Genomic DNA, 24,792 nt, shown 5'->3' on the forward strand with positions numbered 1-24,792 from the left:
TTCATTAGACATGTGACCAGAAAATTGAGCCGGAAAGGCTTGTGGAGGTTAGTCTGGTCTAAAGAGAGTTTCCGATTTTGAGGGAAAGCATAATTCCTATGGGTAGTGTGTGGTTAAGCATGGTATAGTCAGTGTCTTCAGCGCCAGTTGTCCGTCGAAGTGGATTCCCGGTGCATCTTGTCTTGCTGGTCTTCCGTTGTCGAGAGGGGTGAGCGAGAGAGAGAGTAGCAGCACAAAGGAGAGTGCCTAAGGGGTGCTACAGTGCAGGTGTAGTCAATCAAGTGTTAGGAAGTCAATTCAAGCATCAAGATGAGGCAAGTGATATAACAGCATGCTGGTTTCCTAGAGCAAAAGTGCGACTTATATCAAAGCACAAACAACAAAAACAAGCAACACACAACATGGTTCCATTCAAACCATTCCACGGACTCGACTTCGTATAGGGGATTTACGACTCATCCTATCCTAGGGTTCTCGGAGTCGACAGTCATGTTTGCTTCGTGCCTCGGAGAGGAGTCCGCTAAGTCTTCTGGACTTCTCATGGTGTTTCCACATCTCTTGTTGTTGCTCGCCGAAACGACTTGGGTTGAGTTGAAATAATTCTTGATGACTTCTCTTCTGGTGAGCTGCCAACGAGGGTGGTCCTTCATGGCTGTCGTTGACAGGGTCTTCTGTTGCCTTCATAATCCTGCCATTGTCTTCTTGTTTTCCGGGGTGTCGAGAGTTCGACGTGGACAACCTTTATGCAATGATGTCAGCAAGCCATGATAGAGTTCTGACCTGTCAGTCACTTTGTCATAATATCGACACCTAGAGCGGGGGATGAAGAGAACCGTTTTCCTGGTCACTAAGGTGAGGCGGACCAAATGGCGAGGTTCTCATCCACCTGTGGTGGTCGCCACAATCTTGATTTTGATAGGGTCGCTCTATTAGCGATGCAGATCATGGTCTTGCACATATTATGTACCGATCATCACAGGTGAAGGGTGCATCACTCCGGAACAGTGTCCAGGGTGTCGCCATCTTCTAGGTATTGATATCCTCGTTCCTCAAGGAGATACTTCTCTTGGTGTTGTCTGCTCGTAGTTTGTCATCCTTGTCCTTCAGTACATGGGTGGTTGCTTGGAAAGATTGCTTTCTTCCAAGTTGGCCAAGAGAATTTTAAGTAATCCCGTGGCCAGGCATAAGGATGATGATGACCCACAAGTATAGGGGATCTATTGTAGTCCTTTCGATAAGTAAGAGTGTTGAACCCAACGAGGAGCAGAAGGATCTGACAAGTGGTTTTCAACAAGGTATTTTCTGTAAGCACTGAAATAATCGGTAACCGATAGCTTTGTGATAAGATGATTCATAGCAAGTAGAAAGTAACAAAGGTGTAGAAATATGGCCCAATCCCTTCTGTAGGAAGGGACAAGCCTGGACAAACTCTTATAGGAAGTAAAGCGCTCCCGAGGACACATGGGAATTTCTTTCAAGCTAGTTTTCATCATGTTCATATGATTCGCGTTCGCTACTTTGATAGTTTGGTATGTGGGTGGACCGGTGCTTGGGTGCTGCCCTTACTTGGACAAACCTCCCACTTATGATTAACCCCTCTCGCAAGCATCCACAACTACTAAAGAAGAATTAAGACAAAGTCTAACCATAGCATTAAACTAGTGGATCCAAATCAGCCCCTTACGAAGCAACGCATAAACTAGGGTTTAAGCTTCTGTCACTCTAGCAACCCATCATCTACTTACTACTTCCCAATGCCTTCCTCTAGGCCCAAATAATGGTGAAATGTTATGTAGTCGACGTTCACATAACACCACTAGAGGAAAAACAACATACAACACATCAAAATATCGAACAAATACCAAATTCACATGATTACTATTAGCATGACTTATCCCATGTCCTCAGGAACCAAAGTAACTACTCACAAAGCATAATCATATTCATGACCAAAGAGGTAATGAGTAGCATCAAGGATCTAAACATAAACTCTTCCACCAAGTAATCCAACTTGCATCAACTACAAAGAGTAATCAACACTACTAGCAACCTTACAAGTACAAATCGGAGTCGCGAGACGGAGATTTGTTACAAGTGATGAACTAGGGTTTGGAGATGAGATGGTGCTGATGAAGATGTTGATGGTGACGAGTCCCCTCCAATCAGAGGAGTGTTGGTGATGACGATGGTGACGATTTCCCACTCTTGGAGGGAAGCTTCCCCGGCAGGATGGCCCTGCCGGAGCTCTAGATTGGTTCTGCTCAAGTTCCGCCTCGTGGCGACGGCGACTCCTCCCGAAAGCCTCCTCTTGATTTTTTCTCGAACGAAACCCTCCTTATAGAAAAAGAGGGGAGCCAGAGGGCCAACAGGGAGCCCACAAGCCCCCTAGGCGCGGACAGGGGGTAGGGCGCGCCTAGCAGGCTTGTGGCCTCCTAGAGGCTCCCCTCTGGTACTTCTTCCGCCCAGTATTTTTTATAAATTCCAGAATAATTCCTCGTTTATTTTCACGGCTTTTTGAGTTGCGCAGAATAGGTATCTCAAACTTGCTCCTTTTTCAGGCCAGAGTTCCAACTGCCGGCATTCTCCCTCTTCATGTAAACCTTGTAAAATAAGAGAGAAAAGGCATAAGTATTGTACCGTGAAGTGTAATAACATCCCATAAAGCGATAAATATCAACATGAAAGCATGATGCAAAATGGACGTATCAACTCCCCCAAGCTTAGACCTCGCTTTTCCTCAAGCGAAAGTCGAGATCAATAAATATGTCCACATGTTACGAGATAGAGGTGTCGACAAAACAAGATACGGACAAGCAGGCATCATGATCATAATCAGAACAACAATATTATCATATAATCTCTTAAGATAAAGTGATAATTCCTTCACAAATTAAAGTATGGATCAAGAACCAATAGCCTTTAGTCACTGAAGCAATTGCAATTTATCATAACGTCGGAAGGAGTCAAATAAGAGCTTGCAAAGCAAATCCACATACTCAATCATCGTTCGTCTTCTACAATTGCAAAAACTCACGTGGTACTCATGAGATCAAAGTTTCAGTTGGACACAGAGAAATATAGGGACTTATAGTTTCGCGTCCCAACTACTTACCTCAAGGGTAATGTCAACAATAATAATTCATGGATACTTACTTCCAAGTTGACATATGAATATAGATCTTTCCCTAGCATATGACGTTAGCCAAGATAAAGGCGAAATAAGGGATTGGTGTCGATCACCATGACTCTTTTAAGGACAAAAATTAAAGGTACAAGATAGGCCCTTCGCAGAGGGAAGCAGAGGTTGTCATGCGCTTTTGAGGTTTGGATGTGCGACCTCTTAGTGTGAAGGAACGTCACTTTATATTGACTCCTGTGATAAAGAACTTTATTATGCAGTCTGTCGCTTTTATGTCTTCCTCATCACAGGTTCGTACAAAGCTTATTTTCCACACACTAATAGATCATACATATTTAGGGAGCAATTTTTATTTCTTGCACCAATGACAACTTACTTGAGGGATCTTATTCAATCCATAGGCAGGTATGGTGGACTCTCATGGCAAAACTAGGTTGAAGTTTTATGGATGCACAAGTAGTATCTCTACTTAGTGCGGGAGTTTTGGCTGATACGAGGTGGAAGCAATCGTCATATGCTAAGGGATCTCTAGTCATATAACGTTGTTCGGAACCAAGCAAACATAATTCATTATGTTGTCTTCCTTGTCCAACATCTACTTCTAAGCATGTAATAGTTTAATGAGTGTTCACAATCATAGATGGTGCCCAAGATGATATATTTATATGTGAACCTCTCTTTCTTTATCACTTCCTATTAATTGCAACAATGACCAAGGTCTACTTTTGTCCACCCACAACAAGTTTCAGTCAACATTCTTTTTATATGTGAAGCCATCACTTCCCATAATATCATTACATGATATTTCATGCTTTTGTTCTTCCGATCATGGCATGAGGCAAGGCCCTCAACTAAAACACTCTTTATTATATGACTCACGAGCTCGAATACATTGGGGGTGACAAAAAGCAAAACTCAAGCCTAGAACACTAAGCAGTTTATTCTACTACAGGAAGATAAAACCAAAAAGGAACGAACTAAGAAAAGGTAAAGGCAAAAGATGTGATGGTGATACGATACCGGGGCAACTCCCCCAAGCTTGCCACAAGCCAAGGGGATTGCCCATACCCGTGCTTAGTTGTCTTCCTTCCGAGGTGATGGTGGTGGAGTTGTTGCAACCTGGGTTTGATCCTCCGTCTTCCAAGGCATAGGTGCTCCGTCATGAAAAGATGATCGAGTCTCCGGAATCCTCAAATCTGCATCCAACCGTATTGACTTAAATCTATACTCATACTCACAGTTTTGGTTCTACAGGTCGTAGATCTTGGCTTGGAGGTGATCAATTCTGTCATAGAGTCTGGAGAGGTGCTTCCCAATGTCATTGGCATCGATCTTGTGCTTGTTGGTGAACTCCGTGATCATCATGTGGTTGGTGTTGAGTCCGGGTTCCACCATCCCTTGGCACTTGAAGACTTGCTGCTCCATTGCTTCGAGCCTCGCCTCCATGCTTTCGGTCCTCTCGGGCCCCTCAACATCACGGATCTGCAGCACCCCCTCATGCATCTCGATAGATTGAGGGTGTTGCAGCACTCCCGCGAGGTAGGGATTGATGACCTTCTCGAAGAACTTGTCCTTCAGAGCTTTTGCGGACGCCATAGTGATCTAGATCTGTCTGCACAGCAGCTCGCAACGAAAACAGAGGAAATTTGCGTGATACGAGGGTCAGACCTTTCGGGAGAATATATAATGAATTTTTCCTGACCAAAAGGAGTACTCCGCAAGAAAACAGAGTCCGGGAGGCACACGAGGTGCCCACAAGCCCCCTAGGCGCGGCCAGGGGGGTAGGCCGTGCCTAGCAGGCTTGTCGCCTCCTCGTGCGCTTTTCGGACTACTTTAACTTTTTCTATTTTTCTAAAAATTCCAAAACGGAGAAAAATTCCTACTGGAAAAGTTTTGGAGTCGGTTTACTTACCGAATCACATACCTCTTTGTTTTCGGAGTCTGAAACAGGCTGATAAATATCCCTTTTGTACTCCTCCAGAGTTATGGTATTGATAATATTGCTTTCAACATTTATGGGAGTACCTGAGATATAAAGCTTGATTCTTTGCCCATTTACCACTCTCAGAAAATTACCTTTCGTGTTGTTGATCTTGATGGCACCGGAACGATATACTTCCTCAACAATGTAAGGACCTTTCCACTTGGAGAGAAGCTTGCCTGCAAAAAATCTTAAATGAGAATTGTATAGCAAGACATAATCACCTACATTGAACACACGTTTTTGTATCCTTTTATCATGCCACCTCTTAACTTTTTCTTTGAACAACTTGGCATTCTCATATGCCTGAGTTCTCCATTCATCAAGTGAGATAATATCAAATAACCTCTTCTCACGAGCAAGTTTGAAATCAAAGTTGAGCTCTTTGATTGCGCAATAAGCCTTATGTTCTAGCTCAAGAGGTAAATGACATGTTGTACCGTAGAAGATTTTGTACGGAGACATGCCCATGGGATTCTTATAAGAAGTTCTATAAGCCCACAGTGCATCATCAAGCATCTTAGACCAATTCTTTCTAGACCTATTGACAGTCTTTTGCAGAATTAGCTTAATCTCTCTATTGCTTAGCTCTACCTGACCACTGGACTAAGGATGATAGGGAGATGCAATTCTATGATTGACATTGTACTTAGTAAGCGCTTTACGGAAAGCACCATGAATGAAATGTGAACCACCATTAGTCATTAGATATCTAGGGACTCCAAATCTAGGGAAAATAACTTCTTTAAGCATCCTAATAGAGGTGTTGTGATCAACACTACTAGTTGGGATAGCTTCTACCCACTTAGTAATGTAATGAACATCAACTAGGATATGAGTATACCCGTTGGACTTTGGAAAAGGTCCCATATAATCAAAACCCCAAACATCAAATGGTTCAATGACAAGTGAATAATTCATAGGCATTTCCTGACGTTTACTGATATTACCTATTCTTTGACATTCGTCACAAGACAAGACAAACTTACGGGCATCCATGAAGAGAGTGGGCCAATAGAAACCTGATTGTAATACCTTGTATGTAGTTCTATCTCCCGCATGGTGTCCTCCATAAGCCTTAGAGTGACACTTCTGTACGATCTGTCCCTATTCATGCTCAGGTACACAACGCCTAATAACACCATCTACTCCTTCCTTATAAAGGTGACGATCATCCCAAAAGTAATATCTCAAATCAAAGGAGAATTTCTTCTTTTGCTGGTATGTGAAACTAGGTGGTATATATTTGGCAATGATATAATTTGCATAATCAACATACCACGGTGTACTACGTGAAGCATTGATGACATTCAGTTGCTCATCAGGAAAGCTATCATCAATAGGTTGTGGGTCATCAAGAACATTCTCCAACCTAGACAAGTTATCTGCTATGGGGTTCTCAGCACCCTTCCTATTAACAACATGCAAATCAAATTCTTGTAGCAAGAGAACCCATCTGATGAGTCTAGGTTTAGCATCTTTCTTTTCCATGAGGTACTTAATAGCAGCATGATCAGTGTGAATAGTAACCTTCGAATCAACAATGTAAGATCTGAACTTTTCACATGCAAACATGACTGCTAAAAATTCCTTTTCCGTTGGGCACTGTCTATAGTTTTATTAGCATAGTGAATAACATTCAACTTCTTATCAAATCTTTATCAAAGGAGAGCACCCACAACATAATCACTAGCATCGCACATAATTTCAAAAGGTAAGTTCCAATCAGCTGGTTGAACAATAGGTGCAGTTATCAAGGCCTTCTTAAGTATTTCGAAGGCTTCCTCACAATCATCGTCAAAAACAAAAGGAATATCCTTTTGCAAGAGATTGGTAAGAGGCCTAGAAATCTTAGAAAAATCCTTAATGAACCTTCTATAGAAACCAGCATGACCAAGGAAACTTCTTATACCTTGGATATCTGTAGGGCATGGCATTTTCTCGATCGCATCGACTTTAGCCTTATCGACTTCAATACCTCTTTCAGAAATTTTATGTCCTAAGACGATGCCTTCATTAACCATAAAGTGGCACTTCTCCCAATTCAGGACAAGGTTGGTGTCTTTACATCTCTGCAAAACTCGATCAAGGTTGCTGAGGAAATCATTAAACGAAGACCCGTAAACGGAGAAGTCATCCATGAAAACCTCAGCAATCTTTTCACAAAAGTCAGAGAATATAGCCATCATGCATCTTTGAAAGGTAGAATGTGCATTACATAAGCCAAAAGGCATACGTCTGTAAGCAAAGGTACCGAAAGGGGAAGTAAAAGTGGTTTTCTCCTGATCAGATTGTGCAACTGCTATTTGGGAGAAACCGGAATAACCAATTAGGAAGCAGAAGTGTGTGTGTCTAGACAGTCTTTCTAGCATTTGGTCAATAAAAGGCAAGGGGTAATGATCTTTCCTGGTGGCTTTATTCAATTTCCTAAAATCAATCACCATCCTATAGCCAGTAACAATCCTCTATGGGATCAATTCATCCTTATCATTAGGGACAACGGTAATACCTCCCTTCTTAGGGACGCAATGCACCGGACTTACCCAATCACTATGAGCAACAGGATAGATAATACCTGCTTCCAGGAGCTTTAGTATTTCTTTTCTTACTACCTCTTTCATCTTAGGATTTAATCTCCGTTGATGATCAACAACTGGTTTGGAATCAGGATCATTTTTAAGTTTGTGCTGGCATATAGTGGGACTAATGCCCTTAAGATCATCAAGAGTATATCCAATAGCAAGACGGTGCTTCCTCAGAGTTTTCAATAATTTCTCTTCTTCATGCTCCGAAAGGCTAGCACTAATAATAATAGGATATATCTCTTTTTCATCAAGATAAGTATACTTAAGAGTGCAGGCAACTGTTTAAGCTCGAACACAGGATCACCCTTTGGTGGGGGTGGATCTCCAAGCAGTTCAACATGAAAATTATTCTTAAGGATATGATGTTGTTCAAAGATAACTTTATCTCATTCCTTTCATCCATATGCATATCGTTTTCATGCTCAAGCAAGTATTGCTCTAAAGGATCAGTAGGAGGCACAACAATAGAAGCTAGAGCAATAATTTCATCTTTACTAGGCAACTCTTTTTCATGAAGTTGTCTACCGAACTTGGAGAAATTGAACTCATGTGACACACCTTCAAAGCCAACAGTGATAGTTTGCTTCTCACAGTCAATATGAACATTGACAGTATTGAGAAAAGGTCTGCCAAATATGATGGGACAAAAGCTATCTTATGTGGTAGCAAGAACGAGAAAATTGCCAGGATACTTAGTTTTACCACACAAGACTTCAACATCTCTAACAATTCCCAAAGGGCAGATAGTATCTCTATTGGCGAGCTGAATTGTGACATCAATAGGTTCCATCTCGAGAGGTGCAATCTCGTCTTTAATTTCATCATACAAACATTGAGGTATTGCACTAACACTAGCACCCACCTCACATAAACCATGATAACAATGCTCTCCTATCTTAACAGAAATTACAAGCGTGCCAACAACATGCCTATGTTTGTCTCTAGCATGAGGTTTAGCAATTCTAACAGCATCTTCACGGAAGTGAATATCATGGCCATCAACATTGTCGGACAGGAGATCTTTGATAATAGCAATGCTAGGTTCAACTCTAATTTGCTCAGGGGGTGTAGATGTTCTAATGTAGACCCTATGTATCACAGTTGAAGCTTTAGAATGATCCTTTATTCTAACAGGGAGAGGTGGTCTCCTAATGCAAGCACTAGGAACAATAGGATCATTATAGGCAATGAATTTCTCTTAAACTGGATTGGGTTTAACTACATTGACTTCTAAGGGAGGATGATATTTAAACCACCACTACAAGAATCTGAGACTTTGCCGTCTGCCATGGCGGACGATAAAGGGGGCCACCCCGGATAGCAAAGGCCTTTGCCGTCCGTCAGCAGACGACAAACTGGACGACAAACAAAAATCCGGTGAAGGGCCTCTTTGTCGTCTGCATTGGGACAGTTGACGGCAAAGGATCTCTGTCGTGAGGGGGCTGACGGCAAAGAATATGGGACGACACATCTGCGGGTACCTCCGTCAAGTGCTAACGGAGGCGTGCTAGGCCCACATATAGTTTGCCGTCTGCGCTTTGCCCCTTTGTCGTCTGCCATGCTAGTGGGCTGACGGCAAAGGTACCGCCAAATCCCCTCTCATTTTCCCCTTTGCCATCTGCCCTTTGACCCTTTGTCGTCTGCCCTTTTAACCTTTGTCGTCTGCCGTGCTGGTGGGTTGATGGAAAGGTACCACCAAAGCGCCTCTCACTTGCCCCTTTGCCGTCTGCCCACCAGCTCGGCATACAGCAAAAGGGGGCACCCAATTTGATTCAACAGTCCAGTTTGGGCCCTTTGCCGTCTGCTGTAGCTCCTTTGTCGTCGGTGGGAACACGACAAAGGTTCCAAACTCCCACTGTTTATTTTATTTTTAATAATATCCAACAATTTTCACACAAATCAGGGATATATTTCACACAAACTGCCCCAAATGACATAATATATTTCGCACAAAGGCTCCAAATGACATAATATATTTCACACAACTACCCATACTCATAACCATAATAAAATAAGTTTCATCCATAATCCATACATATTATGCAAATTTCATCCGTACCAAACCATATGTTACACTAGTTTCATCCATACATACAAAATTTCTTATCCATTTACTACAATAGTTTCAATCCAAGCTTCGGTGAAGCCATTTTAGAAGAAACCATATTGAAGCACTCCATCAATATAATCCAAGCTTCCGAGAATTGAATGTAATCTTCAAAATGGGAAATAAGTAAGTTAGAAGAAGAAGACTAGATGAAGAGGAGAAGAAATAAGTAAGTTTCATATCCATTTAGCTCCAAAAAGACATACTTAGCTAATTTAGCTCCAAGAAGAGGAGAAGAGGAGAAATGAAAAGAAGGAAGAAGAAGAAGAAGAGAAGGAGACCTTCTCCTTCTCCTTCTTCTCCTCCTTCTTCTTCTCCTTCTTCTTCTTCTTCTTCTCTTCTTCTTCTCTTATTCTTATTCTTCCTTCTTTTCATTTCTCCTCTTCTCCTCTTCTTGGAGCTAAATTAGCTAAGTATGTCTTTTTGGAGCTAAATGGGATAATTATGTCATTTTAGAGGAAAACAAGCTAAATAAATAATATTCATGAGCTAACCAAGGTACTTATGCCATTATGAGCTTATTATGTCATTTTGGAGCTAAATTAGTCATTTAAATGAGGTAACCAAGGTTCTTATGATGTTTTTACCTAACTAAGCTAATTATGTCATTTTGGAGGATAATTAGCTAAGTATGTCTATGTTGGGGAAAATAAGCTACGTAGAAGAAGAAAGAGAAGAAGAGGAGAAGAAAAAGAAGAAGAAGGAGGAGGAGGAGAAGGAGAAGGAGAAGGAGAAGGAAGAGGAGAAGAAGAAGAAAAGAAGAAGGAAAAGAAGGAGGAGAGAAGAAGAAGGAGGGCTCCTTATCCTTCTTCTCTTCTTCTTCTCTTCTTCTTCTTCTTCCTACTTTTCATTTTTCCTCTTTCTTCTCCTCTTGTCCCCTTCTTCGGGCTAAATTAGCTAATTATGCCGTTTTGGAGCTACTTATGTCATTTTGAGGATAATTATCTGAGTATAGGTCATGTTTTATTAAACAGACCATTTTGGACCTAACTAAGCTAATTATGTCATTTAGGTGGAAGCCTAGCTAACTATAGGTCATTTCGAAGCTAACCTGGGTAAAATATGTCATTCTGGAGCAAACTATGCTTATTAAGCCATTTTGGATCTAGCTAAGCTAATTATAGGCCATTTAATACCTAAGTTATGGGGAATAGGTCATCTTGTAGCTAAGTTAGCCTTATTATGTCATTTAGGAGAGAACTTAGCTAAGTATTGGTCATTTTTTATTAAATAGGTCATTTTGGAGCTAACTAAGCTAATTATGTCATTTAGGTGGAAGCCAAGCTAACTATATGTCGTTTTGGAGCTAACTTGGGTTAAATATGTCATTTTGGACCTAACTATGCGTATTAAGCCATATTGGAGCTAAATTGGCTAATTATATCATTTAGGTGGAAGCCAAGCTAAGTATATAATATTCATGAGCTAACCAAGGTTCTTATGCCATTTTGAGCTTATTATTTCATTTTTGAGCTAAATTGGTCATTTTAATGAGCTAACCAAGGTTCTTATGATGTTTTCACCTAACTAAGCTAATTATGTCATTTTGTAGGATAATTAGCCAATTTAGTCTTTGTTGGATGAGTCTAAGCTACGTAGAAGAAGAGAGAGAGAAGAAGCAAGAAGACAAGAAGAAGGAGAAGTAAAAGAAGAAGAAGTAGGAGGAGGAGAAGGAGAAGGAAGAGGATAAGAAGAAGAAAAGAAGAAGGACAAGAAGAAGGAGAAGAAGGACGAGAATAAGGAGAAGGAGCTTCTCTCCTCATTCTCCTTCTTCTCCTTCTTCTTCCTCCTTCTCATTCTCCTTCTTGTTCTCTTCTCCTTCTCTTGTTCTTCTTCTTCCTACTTTTCATTTTTCCTCTTTCTTCTCCTCTTGTCCCCTTCTTCGGGCTAAATTATCTAATTATGCCTTTTTGGAGCTAATTATGTCATTTTGGAGGATAATTAGCTAAGTATATGTCATTTTTATTAAATAGACCATTTTAGAGCTAACTAAGCTAATTATGTCATTTAGGTGGAAGCCTAGCTAACTATAGGTCATTTCGGAGCTAACTTGGGTAAAATAGGTCATTCCGGAGCAAACTATGGTTATTAAGCCATTTTGGATCTAGCTAAGCTAATTATAGGCCATTTAATACCTAAGTTAGGGGGAATAGGTCATCTTAGAGCTACGTAAGCCTTATTATGTCATTTAGGAGAGAACTTAGCTAACTATAGGTCATTTTTTCGTAAATATGTCATTTCGGAGCTAACAAAGGTAATTATGTCATTTAGGTGGAAGCCAAGCTAGCAATATGTCGTTTTGGAGCTAACTTGGGTTAAATATGTCATTTTGTAGCTAACTGTGCTTATTAAGCCATATTGGACCATTATGCGGTTGTTCAGCAAAACACTAGAAATAACATACAATTATCGTCATCACGGCGGTGAAGCATGGTGGCTCTAGCTTGTTTCACCTGGAGAAGGTTGCCCTCGAGAAGGCTCCATTGTAGAAGGGTCGTGCGATGCGTTTCGGGAGATATTCTGCACCAAACACTGTTTGCAATGTGTCGTTAGCATGAGGGCACTCTTAAGATCACTTCACTGAAATGAAACTCACCGTCCCCGCCATGTTAATGACTGGCATCGCCGGAGGGGCTTGGCCGGTCTTCTCGCACATAGACTATACATTTGGTTTCGACAAGTCAAACTTTTTAGTTATTAATGAAATGGATATTAAAATGCAAGATTTGAAATAATATGAAGAAGAAACTTACCACGAAGAGCTCGTATATGGCCCAATTAGACGCATCATTCCGTGCCCTCTCCGCCTCCACCAATGCAGTCGTCCTCTCCTCCAGCTCCCTCATCTCCTTATCCTTCTCCGCCATAACCGCCTGCATTGCCTCTCTCTCTTTCAGAATAGCAGCCTGCAACACAACTGATTGTTAGCATTGTAATCATATTGGTTCCAACGCACAACATAATGCGGAAAGATAGTTGAGTCTATTAAACTAACTTCGATGGCGAGCTCGACTGGCCGTGGAGGAGGTGTTATCTCAGGACAGGGGCTCGTTTGGTGTGCCTTAATCTGCCGGAGAGTGCTAGGACAACGTATAAGGTCGTCTACAATTGTGATCGAGCCATGGGGCCTCCCATTGCCAGCTATCATCACCAGCTCTGGATCAATAAGCCCCTCGCTCGGGTTAAAGTCCTCCCCTTTCCTCGCCTTCCCGTGATCTCTGTACTTCACGAGATTGTGGTGGGAGGAGATGTTGGTGAAGTTTTCTGGATGCTCGAGGTAAGACTCAGAGAATGCCTTGACCTTCTTGTACGAGGCAGTATGGGCCATCGCATCTGTGGCACCTCCGTCTTATTGTGACGCGCCTAAAAGAGAGAGAGAGGAAAATTGTATTAGTAAAGGGCTCAAGCTAGCATTCAGAATGAATTGAATGAGGCATGAAGCAAACCACATACCCAGTTCTCGCCAAATTGGATTAAGTTGACGATCCCTTGATGGTGTGGGACACCAACCAATTTGCCACGCCTCTCCTTGGCGTTGTTGTGGCTGGCCTCCCATGTTTCAGAGCACCACTGATCCACCAAGGCCTCCCAACAATCCATCTTATCCACACACCATCTCGGGGGCACCTAAGTTAATAAAGAGAAATTTGAGCGCGTAAGAACCAAATCAAGGAAACTAACTACAAAGCCTTAATAATATGTAATTACCTTCATGTAATGCTCCTTCTCCATCTTAGAATCACGACACTTCGCCTTGTCCTTCCTAATACACCGCGTCACATAGTAGTCTCGAACAACATGCACCCGAGCCTCGTGCCGAAAGTTTTGAAGTAGGCGGCGACATTCGGTTTCGATAACTTTTGTCGCGTCCTCCTCGTATCCCTCCTCACACCTGTATTAGGTCTGCAAACGAGACAACACCGATTAGTACAATAACTAGCTATGGTTGATTTATAATTGTGTGAAGGAGAAATTACCCAGAACTGTCAGATCACCATGTCGGCCCTCGTGTGGCACAAAACACCGTCGATCTCCACCTCTGGCGGGGCCGGGGCACCCAAGTAGTGCTCGCAGGTCATTCCTACCTTTCGCTCCCGACCGGGCAACATAACAAACCCTCAGAAGTTTTGACGGCAAAGCACACCAAGGACGCTGCTGGGTTTGCGGACACCCTTGGCAACAATCCAACGCGTGCGGTATGACAAATTAAAGCCAAAACATTAGATATTTGAGAAAACATGAAGGCAAAAGGTTAAATAAGAGTAAATTAACTTACTTGTCCCCATTTTTACTTAATCGATGACCTCTGCTCACGGGTCGCCGGCACGAGCGGGAGCCCCGAACTACCATGCTGGTAGACGGTAGCGCCCTCACCCAGCTCCTCGTCGCTATCAGCATGGCCACTTGGCTCAGCCCAGGTACCCCACTGGGTCTCTGGGGATGTACCCTCATCCGTGATTTGCTCCGGAATCGCCTGGAACGAAGCCTCTGGGACACGAGTCTCGTGGGTCGAAGGCTCGTCGACCTGAGGCTCGTCGTCCCGAGGCTCGTGAACCGGAGACCGTGTAGCCTCCACCTTAGACGAATCCACCCTAGAAGTCATGTGCTCAGGTGAATCATCTTGGGGTTGTGGCGGAGATCGTGTAGCCTCCACCTCAGAAGGCGTGGCAGCCACCGCCCTACCTCTCCCGTAGCCACGTGTACCTTTAGTACAACATAAATACCAACATGAGTAATAAAATGTATATAAATACCAACATGCATACAACATGAGTACAACATAAATACCAACATGAATACAATGTGTACCTTTAGTACCTCTCGGCTTCGCAGGGGGGGGGGGTCGACCTCCTCTCACGGGGGCGCTCCTTGCAGAGTAGAGAGCAACGCTCTCCGAAGAGGCGAGGCAGGAATGGAAGTACCCATCCCACCACCCGCCGACGAAGAAGGAGCCGCGGAGTCTTTTCGACCCTTTCCCACCATCTTTCAACACCTGTCATGACAAAGAGTAAATGAAATTAGTACAACATAAATACCAACATCAGTAATAAAATGTATATAATTTAAGTATATCATCGTCATAAATACCAACATGACTAATAAAAATTGAATACCTAACATGAACTCAAAATTTATATATAGTAATAGTTGAATACCTCACATGAACTAATAACAATCATGCTCGTCTATATATGCTTCGGGGTCAATAAATGCATCATGATCATCACTATCATCAATAAATGCATCATCATCATCACTATCAGGAAGAACATGTGGAAGGCCACCATTATGTAATCGGTCAAGAAGTGACAGGTCATTCACAGCAGTAACCTCTTCTTCTTCCAGCTCTTCCTATTCGGGCTTAGGGGTTAAGACGGATTCAGTGTCGCTGTCTACTCCAATGTTCTGGGGTGAAGTAGAACGGTTCTTGAAACGTTTCTCGGACATACGTGTTTCTTCGAAGAATTCCCTTTCATATGTGTCTGGGTTAATGTGAGGTTCGTAATCCTCTTCATTGAGGGTAGGTTGTCTAAAATGTGGTGGCACTTCATAAACGACATCCGAACCTTTGAGATTTGGATCAGTTTGGCAGGCCCACGGTAGATAGAAAACTTGTGTCGCCTGTTGAGCCGTAATATAGACGTGAGGAACATCTAAGTGGGTGTTTTGGTTGATTTCGACTAGTCCTATATGTTCATGAGTCCTTCTAGTCTCCCTCGGCTCAAACCAATAGCATTTGAAGACTACGACGGTCGGTGGGTTTTCACCATAGAATAGAAGTTCATAAATTGCTTCAACTCTTCCATAATACTCGGTGCCTCCTTCGCCGATAGCAGAGACAGAACAATTTGTAGTCTTTGGGTCGGGCATAGATAGCTCTTTGCCAAAGGTACGAAAGTGATACCCGTTGATGTTGTATTTGTCAAATGAACGGACCTTATAGTCAAAACCATTAGCAAGTTGTCTCAACTCGGCGTCCATAGACCCTGCATTAGCCTACAAGTTTAATACGAAAGAATGGATGCATTAGCTGCAAATTAGACCAAGAAATCAAATGGGCCCTTAATGGTAATTAATTACCCTTTGTTTGAACCAAGAGATGAAACCGGGATAGTCACCTCCATGCTTTGCGAGAATCTCATACTCTTTGACGGAATCCTTTTCGATGACCGCTCCATCTGAGAATTTGGGGACGTATCGACTATATCAAATATCCGGGAATAAGAGTAGTTCAAAGAAATTAGAAGTTGCGGAACAATAATTTACCGAGAACTTACTCGATGTATGGCCGCACTTTTGTTAGGTTCGTGAAGATATACAATGAAATGGTCTTCCATTCTTCGACATCCAACGATTTACCTTTCGAAGCACCAGATGGTGCGAGCTTACCTTTGAATAGGCTGAGGTTGGATCGAACTTTTTTTGGATCGCCATCATTGTACCGAGGCTAAGCGTTATGCAAATGATGATTTTTGGCTTCGTAGTGTGCTGTCATGAAGTTTGCCGCCTCCTCAGTAATGAATGCCTCGGCCATCGATGCTTCAATTCTACGATTATTTTTACACTTAGCTCAAAGCGTCTTCTGCATCCTCTCAGTTGAGTAGCACCATCGATTTTGAACGGGCCCCCCAATTCTTGCCTCGGTCGGGAGATGCAAAATCAAATGCTGCATTGGATTAAAGAAGCCCGGTGGAAAGATCTTTTCAAATTTGCAGATCAACTCCGCCGCCAACTCTTCTATTTAATCTAGCACGCCAGGCGATAGTTCTTTCGCACAAAGAGAATGGAAGAAATAGCTCATCTCTACCAGTACTAGCCATTCATCCTCAGGGATAAAGCCACACAACATCACCGACATTACCCGCTCAATCCATATGTGCCAATCATGACTCTTGAGACCAAATATTTTCAATTTCTCAAGACTCGATCCCCTTTTTAGATTCGCACCATACCCATCGGGGAACATCAACCGCATTTTCACCCACAATAGCATTTCCCTCATAGCTGGCTTTTCAAGATTGAACCATGCCTTTGGCTTCGCTATGCTTTGCTTTCCTTTCCGTTGTCGCAAGTTTTGCAACGGTCTATCACATAGAGCCCCGAGGTCGATTCTAGCCTTAGGATTATCTTTTGACTTAACCTCTATGCCGAACAATGTACCAAAAATGGCCTCCACAATATTCTTTTCAGTGTGCATCACGTCGATGTTGTGTGGGCAAAGGAGGTCTTTCAAGTAAGGCAGATCCCATAAGCATGACTTGTGAGTCCAGGCGTGTTCCGTATTATACACTTTGAAGTATCCTAGATGCAAAGGATCAGGCTCGAGAGCGTTTAACTGATCGAGGGTCTGTTGGCCTATCAACGCAGCTGGTGCAGTGTTTTTTACAACTCTACCTTTGATGAAATTCTTCTTGTCTTTTCTGAACTTATGGTCAGGATCCAGGAATTGTCTTTGCATGTCGAAGCAAGAAAACTTGCGACCAGCCTGCAGCCAACGGAACTGAAGAGCTGCCTTGCATGTGGTGCACGGGAACCTTCCATGCACACACCAGCCAGCGAATAGCACAAACGCCGGATAATCATGCGTCGAGTACATGTACCACACATGCATTTTGAAATTTGTTTTGGTAGCCGCGTCGTAGGTCTTCATCCGATTATCCCAGGCTTCTTGCAACTCATCCTTAAGCGGCTTCATGTACACATTTATATTCTTCCCCGGATAGTTGGGCCCTGGAATTATCAACGTGAGGAAAATGTTCTTTCTTTTCGTAATCTCTCCGGGTGGGAAATTGAGTGGAATGACAAATACAGGCCAACAACTGTATTGTGTTGCCGTCATACCATACACATTGAACCCATCTGTGCCGATGGCAACTCTAGGATGCCTTGGATCTTCCGATTTATCCTTATGTAATGCATCGAAGTGCCTCCATGCAAAACCATCTGAAGTGTGTACCAGCATCTTGTTCCCATCCGCATCTAGTTCTGTTCTTTTGCCCAATTTGTGCCATATCATCTGTCTGGACGTCTCTTCGACCATGAAAAGACGTTGAAGTCTTGGTACGATTGGCAGATACCGAAGAACACTAATGGGGATTTTGGTCTGATTCTTCTCACCCATACCGTTGTCTACCACAATATACCTGGAAGAATTGCAAATGGGGCAATAGTTCAAGGCCGCATACTCAAGCCTATATAAGGCACATCCATTCTCACAGGCATGTATCTTCTCATAGGGCATCTTAAGTACACGGAGGATTTTCTCCGACTGGTACATTTTTGCAGGCAGTACATGGCCTTTGGGTAGAAAGCATCCAAACATCGTCATCATCGCGTCGTAGCATTCTCTGCCTAGGTTGAATTGAGCCTTCAGATCCATTACTTTCGCGATGGCATCCAGCTGACAAAGCTCGGTCTGCTAGTGGAGAGGACGTTTTGAAGACTCCAAAATTTCATAGAAGGCCTTTGCAGATTCCTCCATCTCATCGTCTGAATCCCGAGCATCATCAAAGTCTTGCACCATGTCTTCGATCACGGTACCATGCTCGTCGGTGCGACGACGAATCACCTCAGCTCTGGCACGTTGGTCAGAGTCACCATGAAAAGTCCACACCATATAATTAGGCGTAAAACCCCACTTCTGCAGGTGTTTACCCATTTCAAACTCTGTTTGCTTTTTCCAGTTGTCGCAGTTGGGACAGGGGCACCATGTTTTTTGCTGGCCATTTGCAAATGCTGTCTCACAAACCCCCTGGTTTTTGTGAATCATTCATTGGTCATGTCTTTCTGACTAGGGTGACCAGTGTACATCCAAGCATGATCACTCATGTTGCCTAGCTACCTATGGGCGCACAAGAAATAAATATATAATTAATCATCTATATTCATCCGCTAATCAAGTTTGTCAGTTTTATTACGTCCATGCAACCTACACACTAATAGGTAAAGATAGTTCCTAATCCCACCCGAGTATGTGTAGATTGGGTTTGTTTTCCCATGCTATGCTCTAGATGCGACGCAGAATTTCGGCAGCACCTCCACGCTGTTCTCCTGATACACGTCTCGGCAATAAGCAGAGAGGATGTTTACCTGGAGAACAACAGGGAGGCACTTACGAAATTCTGCATCGGATCCGGAGCATAGCATACGGGAAAACGAACCCAATCTACACATACTCAGGCTGTCCATGGATAACATTAGACAATTCAAAAGGATGGCGGTTATAAATATGCAAATACATGCATATTTATAGATGTCGCCCTTTTGAACGGGAGACGCATACTGGTCACGCATACTCATGATTGAAGAAACCTATATCTAGCAAGTTTCATCGGCACGAAGACCGGAACAGAGCAAATTAAGGGCGTAGGAGAAGTAATTTGCGATCACCAACAAACGCAGGGGCGTAGCTCGTCCAACGCACATGGAGGTCGTCGAACAACTACACATTGAAATTCACACGATCAACACAAATATGATGTTTTTATAACATAATCGGAAAATATGTGACCTAACTCATAATTTACAAAACTATGACCCCGTCGGTTTGTGGAAGGCCGAAAAGCACCTTCTCGTTCAACCGGAGGCAGAAGAATTGGCGAGGTCGGGGGTTAGTGGCGTCGGGAGTCAGTGCCGTTGTGGGTCGGTGGTGTCGGGTGTCAGTGGCGTCGGGGTTCGGGGGTTAGTGGCGTCGGTTGTCGGGGGTCAGTGTCCTCGGGGGTCCAATGTCAGTGGCATCAGGGGTCGGTGGTCGGGGGAATTTTGGGTCAACAAGAGGAAGAAGAGGTGTCGGAGGTCGGGGGTTGGGGGGTCAGTGGCGTCGGGGGCGGCGTATTAACAGTTGTGCGGAGTTTTCTGCTAGGGTGTCGTTAGGATGTCGTGTCGGGGTTTCGGGCATCGTGTCGGGGTGTCGGGGTGTCACGGTGTCATTTTCTTCTTCTTCATCTTTTTTTTCCTCTTCTTCCTTTTCTTCTTCTTCTTCCTTCCTTCCTTTTCTTCTTCTTCTTCTTCTTCTCCTTCTTCTTCTTCCTTCTTTTCCATTTCCCTCTTCTTCTTCTTCTTCTTCCTTCTTTTCCTTTTTCGTCTTCTTTATTCTTCTCCTCTCTCCTCTTTTTCTTCTTCTTCTTCTTCTTTTTATCCTCCTCCTCCTCCTTCTCTTCTTCTTATTATTCTTCCCTTATCTACTTATTCTTCTCTTATTCTTCATCTTTTTTCTACTTATTTCAATTATGACTATGTAGAATCTAAACCTATCACTAAACCTATCGCTAAAGCTATATAGCACTAAACAACATAAAAATAACAAAAACAGAATCTAGCAATCATTAACTAACAAAGAATCAACCACTAATTAACAAAATAGAATCTACCTCTAAATTAACAAATAACAAATAACCTAGCACTAATTAACTAAACTTAGGACTAAATCTACTATTTAATTAAAACAACTAACTAAACTACCACTAAAAATATAACTAAATCAACTAACTAAATCTAATCAAATAACAAAAAACAAACTCACCTATTAGAGGAGGGTAGTGGGCAGCCGGGGCGGTGGGCAGCCGGGGAGGAGGGGCAGCCGGGGCGGTGGGCCGCCGGGGCGGTTGGCAGCCGGGAAGAGGGGCAGCGAGGGCAGTGGGTAGCCGGGGCGGTGGGCAGCCGGGGAGGAGGGGCGCGGGGAGGAGGGGAGGCCGAGCTCCGGGGAGGAGGGGTGGCGCGATGCTCGGACGAGCGGAGGGGAGGTAGCCGGCGGGCGTGGGGGGGACGGCCGGCAGGCGGGAGGGGAGGCGGCCGGCGGGAGGGAAGGGAGGCGGCCGGCGGGCGGGGAGGAGGGGTGCCGCGGCGCTCGGACGAGCGGAGGGGAGGCGGCTGGCGGGCGGGGGACGAGCAGAGAGAGCGGGTGAGAGAGACAGAGAGATGGGCGAGCAGGAAACTGTCGGAGAAAGGGGGACGTGGGGTGGGGAGACGGCCGTTAGGGGGGGGGCTCTCTTTGCCGTCTGCCCCCCGACGGCAAAGAGCAGGAGGGCAGACGACAAAGGGAGCGCCCATTATGGGGTGGGAGGGGTGTGTGGTGCGCCGCCCCATGCTCTTTGCCGTCTTCCCTCCTGCTCTTTGCCGTGCGCCAGCAGACGACAAAGACAATACTCATGGCAACGAGTATGTTTGCCATCACTCTGCTCTTTGCCGTTAGTTTTCGGGTGACCGACGACAAATAGGGTCTTTGCCATCAGCCAGCAGACGACAAAGAAGAGGCTGACGGCAAATAAGTGAATTCTAGTAGTGCACTTCTCTTTAGAGAGATCAATATGAGCAGCAAATGATTCACACAATGAAGCTACTATCTCAGAGTCAAGTCCATATTTAGCGCTAAAATCACAGAAAGTATTTGTTTCAACAAAGGATTTAACGCAATCAAACTTAAGATTCATACCTGGCTCCTTACCTTCATCAAACTCCCAATCTTCAGAGTTGCGTTTAATTCTCTCCAATAAATTCCATTTGAAGTCAATATCTCTCTTCGTAAAAGAACCGGTACAAGAAGAGTCAAGCATGGTGTGATTATCATGAGAAAGCCGAGCATAGAAGTTCTGAATGATTATTTCTCTCGAAAGCTCATGGTTGAGCCATGAATATAACATTGATTTAAGCCTCCCCCAAGCTTGAGCGATACTTTCTCTATCACGAGGCCAAAAATTATAGATATAATTCCGATCACTATGTACCACATGCATAGGATAAAACTTTTGATGAAATTCTAACTTCAACCGGTTGTAGTTCCATGATCCAGTATCATCACATAGCCTATACCATGTCAATGCTTTATCCCCCAAAGATAAGGGAAAGACCTTCTTCTTGACCTCATCCTCGGGCAAACCTGCAAGCTTAAATAAACCACAAACTTCACCTACATAGATTGGATGCAAGTTGTGATGTGATGTTCCATCTGCTGTAGAAGGATTAGCCAACCGTTTCTCTAGCATACCCGAAGGAATTTCATAACAAGTATTTTCAGTAGGTGCATCATGTTGAGGAGCAACTGCTTGTGCTTCCGTTCGAGGTGAAGATACCCCGAACAGGCTCGTCAAATGATTAGTTTCCATAGTGACAAGTGACAATAAATTTCAGCACACTATATAAATGTTTCCTTACCAAATTCCACTTACAAAAGGCGCTTCACTCCCCGGTGATGTCAGCTGAGCTAATGCACAAAAGTCCTTCCAATGGCGCCAGAAACAGGTGTGTCGACGACACCAGGAATCCTTCAGCTGCGGCTACGCCTTAAGGGACTTCCTAGGGAAGTATGCAAAGGATTTCCCCCGTGGCCTTGGAGCCTTGCGTTGGTGTTCCCTTGAAGCGGAAAGGGTGATGTAGCACAGCGACGGTAAGTATTTCTCTCAGTTTGAGAACCAAGGTATCAATCCGGTGGAGGAGTATCACAGGATCCTGCACAAACACAAAAGCTTGCTCCCAACGCTATGAAGGGGTTGTCAATCCCTTATAGGTTGTTTGCCAAGTGAGAACTGAAAGCAACAAAGTAACAAAGCAAAGTAAAAGCGGAGGTGTAAACGATGGATGTGAATAGGCCTGGGGGCCGTAGTGTTACTAGTGGCTTCTCTCATGAAAGCAAGTAGACGGTGGGTGAAAAAATTACTGTCGAGCAATTGATAGAACCGCGCAAAGTCGTGACGATATCTATGCAATGATTATATCTATAGGCATCATGTCCAAAACAAGTAGACCGATACTTTCTGCATCTACTACTATTACTCCACACGTCGACCGCTATCCAGCATGCATCTAGTGTATTAAGTCCATAAGAACAGAGTAATGCCTTAAGGAAGATGACATGATGTAGAGGGATAATCTCAAACCAATGATAAAAACCCCATCTTTTTACCCTTGATGGCAACTACTTGATGTGTGCCTTGCTGCCCCTACTATCACTGGGAAAGATCACCACATGGTAGAACCCAAAACCAAGCACTTCTCCCATTGCAAGAATCATAGATCTAGTTGGCCAAACAAAACCCAAGACTCGGAGAGACTTACAAGGATATCAAATCATGCATACAAGAAATCAACAAAGACTCAAATATATATAATAGATAATCTGATCACAAATCCACAATTCATCGGATCTCGACAAACACATCGCCAAAGAAGATTACATCGGATAGATCTCCATGAAGATCATGCAGAACTTTTTATTGAAGATCCAAGAGAGAGAAGAAACCATCTAGATACTTACTACGGACCCGTAGGTGTGAAGTGAACTACTCACGAGTCATTGGAGGTGCGATGATGATGATGAAGAAGCCCTCCAACTCCAATGTCCCCTCCGACAGGTCGCCGGGAAGGGTCTCTAGATGAGATCTCGCGGAAACGGAAGCTTGCGGCGGCAGAAAAGTATTTTCGAGGCTCCCCTGATTTTTTGCGGAATATTTGGGAATTTATAGGCCAAAGACCTAGGTCAGGGGGCGGCTAGGGAGGCCACAATCCTGCCCACCACCGCCTCCCCCCTGGTGGTGGAGTGGGGGCTTGTGGGCTCCCTGGAGCCCACCTGGCTTGGCCCAAAAGCCCCCTGGTCTTCTTACGTTCGGGAAAAAATCATTTCGGGGTTTTTCTTCTGTTTGGACTCCGTTCCAAAATCAGATCTGAAAAGAGTCAAAAACACACAAAAAACACGAACTGGCACTTGGCACTTGGCACTTAATTAATAAGTTATTCCCAAAAAAGATATAAAAGGTACATAAAACAACCAAAGAAGACAAGATAACAGCGTGAAACCATCAAAAATTATAGATACATTTGAGACGTATCAAGAATCCCCAAGCTTAACTCCTGCTCGTCCTCGAGTAGGGAAGTGATAAGAATGAATTTTTGATGCTTTCATGCTACCTAGCATAGGTGTCCTTTGTAATTCCTCTTATATGACGTGAATGTTCAGATCCATTAGATTCAAAACAATAGTTTGCTATTGACATGGAAACAATAATAATTCAAGCAAACTAGCAAAGTAATCATGAACTTTCAAAATAACAAGGCCAAAAGAAAGTTATCCCTACAAAAGCTTATAGTCTGGCTATGCTCTATTATCATTGCCCAACGAATTTAAATCATGCACAACCCCGGTATTGGCCAACTAATTGTTTCACACCTTTACTTTCTCAAACCTTTTCAACTCTCACGCAATACATGAGCGTGAGCCATGGTTATAGCACTATAGATGGTGTGGAATGTGGTGGAGGTTGCAAGAAAAAAAAGGAGAAGATAGTCACATTAACTAGGCATATCAATGAGCTGTGGAGATGCTCACGAATAGATATCAATGTGAATGAGTAGGTATTGCCATACAAATGATGCACTAGAGCTGCGAGTATGTGAAAGCTCTTAAAGAAAACTAGTGGGTGTGCATCTAACTTGCTTGCTCACCAAGACCTAAGGCAATTTTGAGGAAGCCTATCATTGGAATATACAAGCCAAGTTATATAATGAAGATTTTCCCACTAGCTATATGGTGGTGACAAAAGGAGAGACTCTCAATCTTGAAGATCATGGTGCTCAATATGCACAAGTGTGGAAAAAGTGGTAATATTGTCCCTTCTCTCTTTTTCTCTCATTTTTTTTGTTTGGTGGGCTCTTTGGCCTTCTTTTTTTGTGGGCTTCTTTGGCCTCTTTTATTTCCTCACATGGGACAATGCTCCATTAATGATGATCATCACACTTTCAACTCAAAACTTAGAGCAATGATGACTCTATCTGAAATGCCTTCGGTAGTATACCGTGGCAATGATCTAGCATGGCATAGACATCAATGGAAACATCATGCTAGCTATCTTATGATCATGCAATGGCAATGTAGACGTGGTGGCACATGTCATGGTGGTAGTTGCATGATAATATATCTCGGAATGACTTTGAAAAAGCCATAGTATGTAGGTATGGTGGCTGTTTTGAGGGAGGCTAATGGTGGGTTTTG

The sequence above is a fragment of the Hordeum vulgare genome, chromosome 6H (genome assembly GCF_904849725.1).
Source record: "Hordeum vulgare subsp. vulgare chromosome 6H, MorexV3_pseudomolecules_assembly, whole genome shotgun sequence".
Taxonomy (NCBI): domain Eukaryota; kingdom Viridiplantae; phylum Streptophyta; class Magnoliopsida; order Poales; family Poaceae; genus Hordeum; species Hordeum vulgare.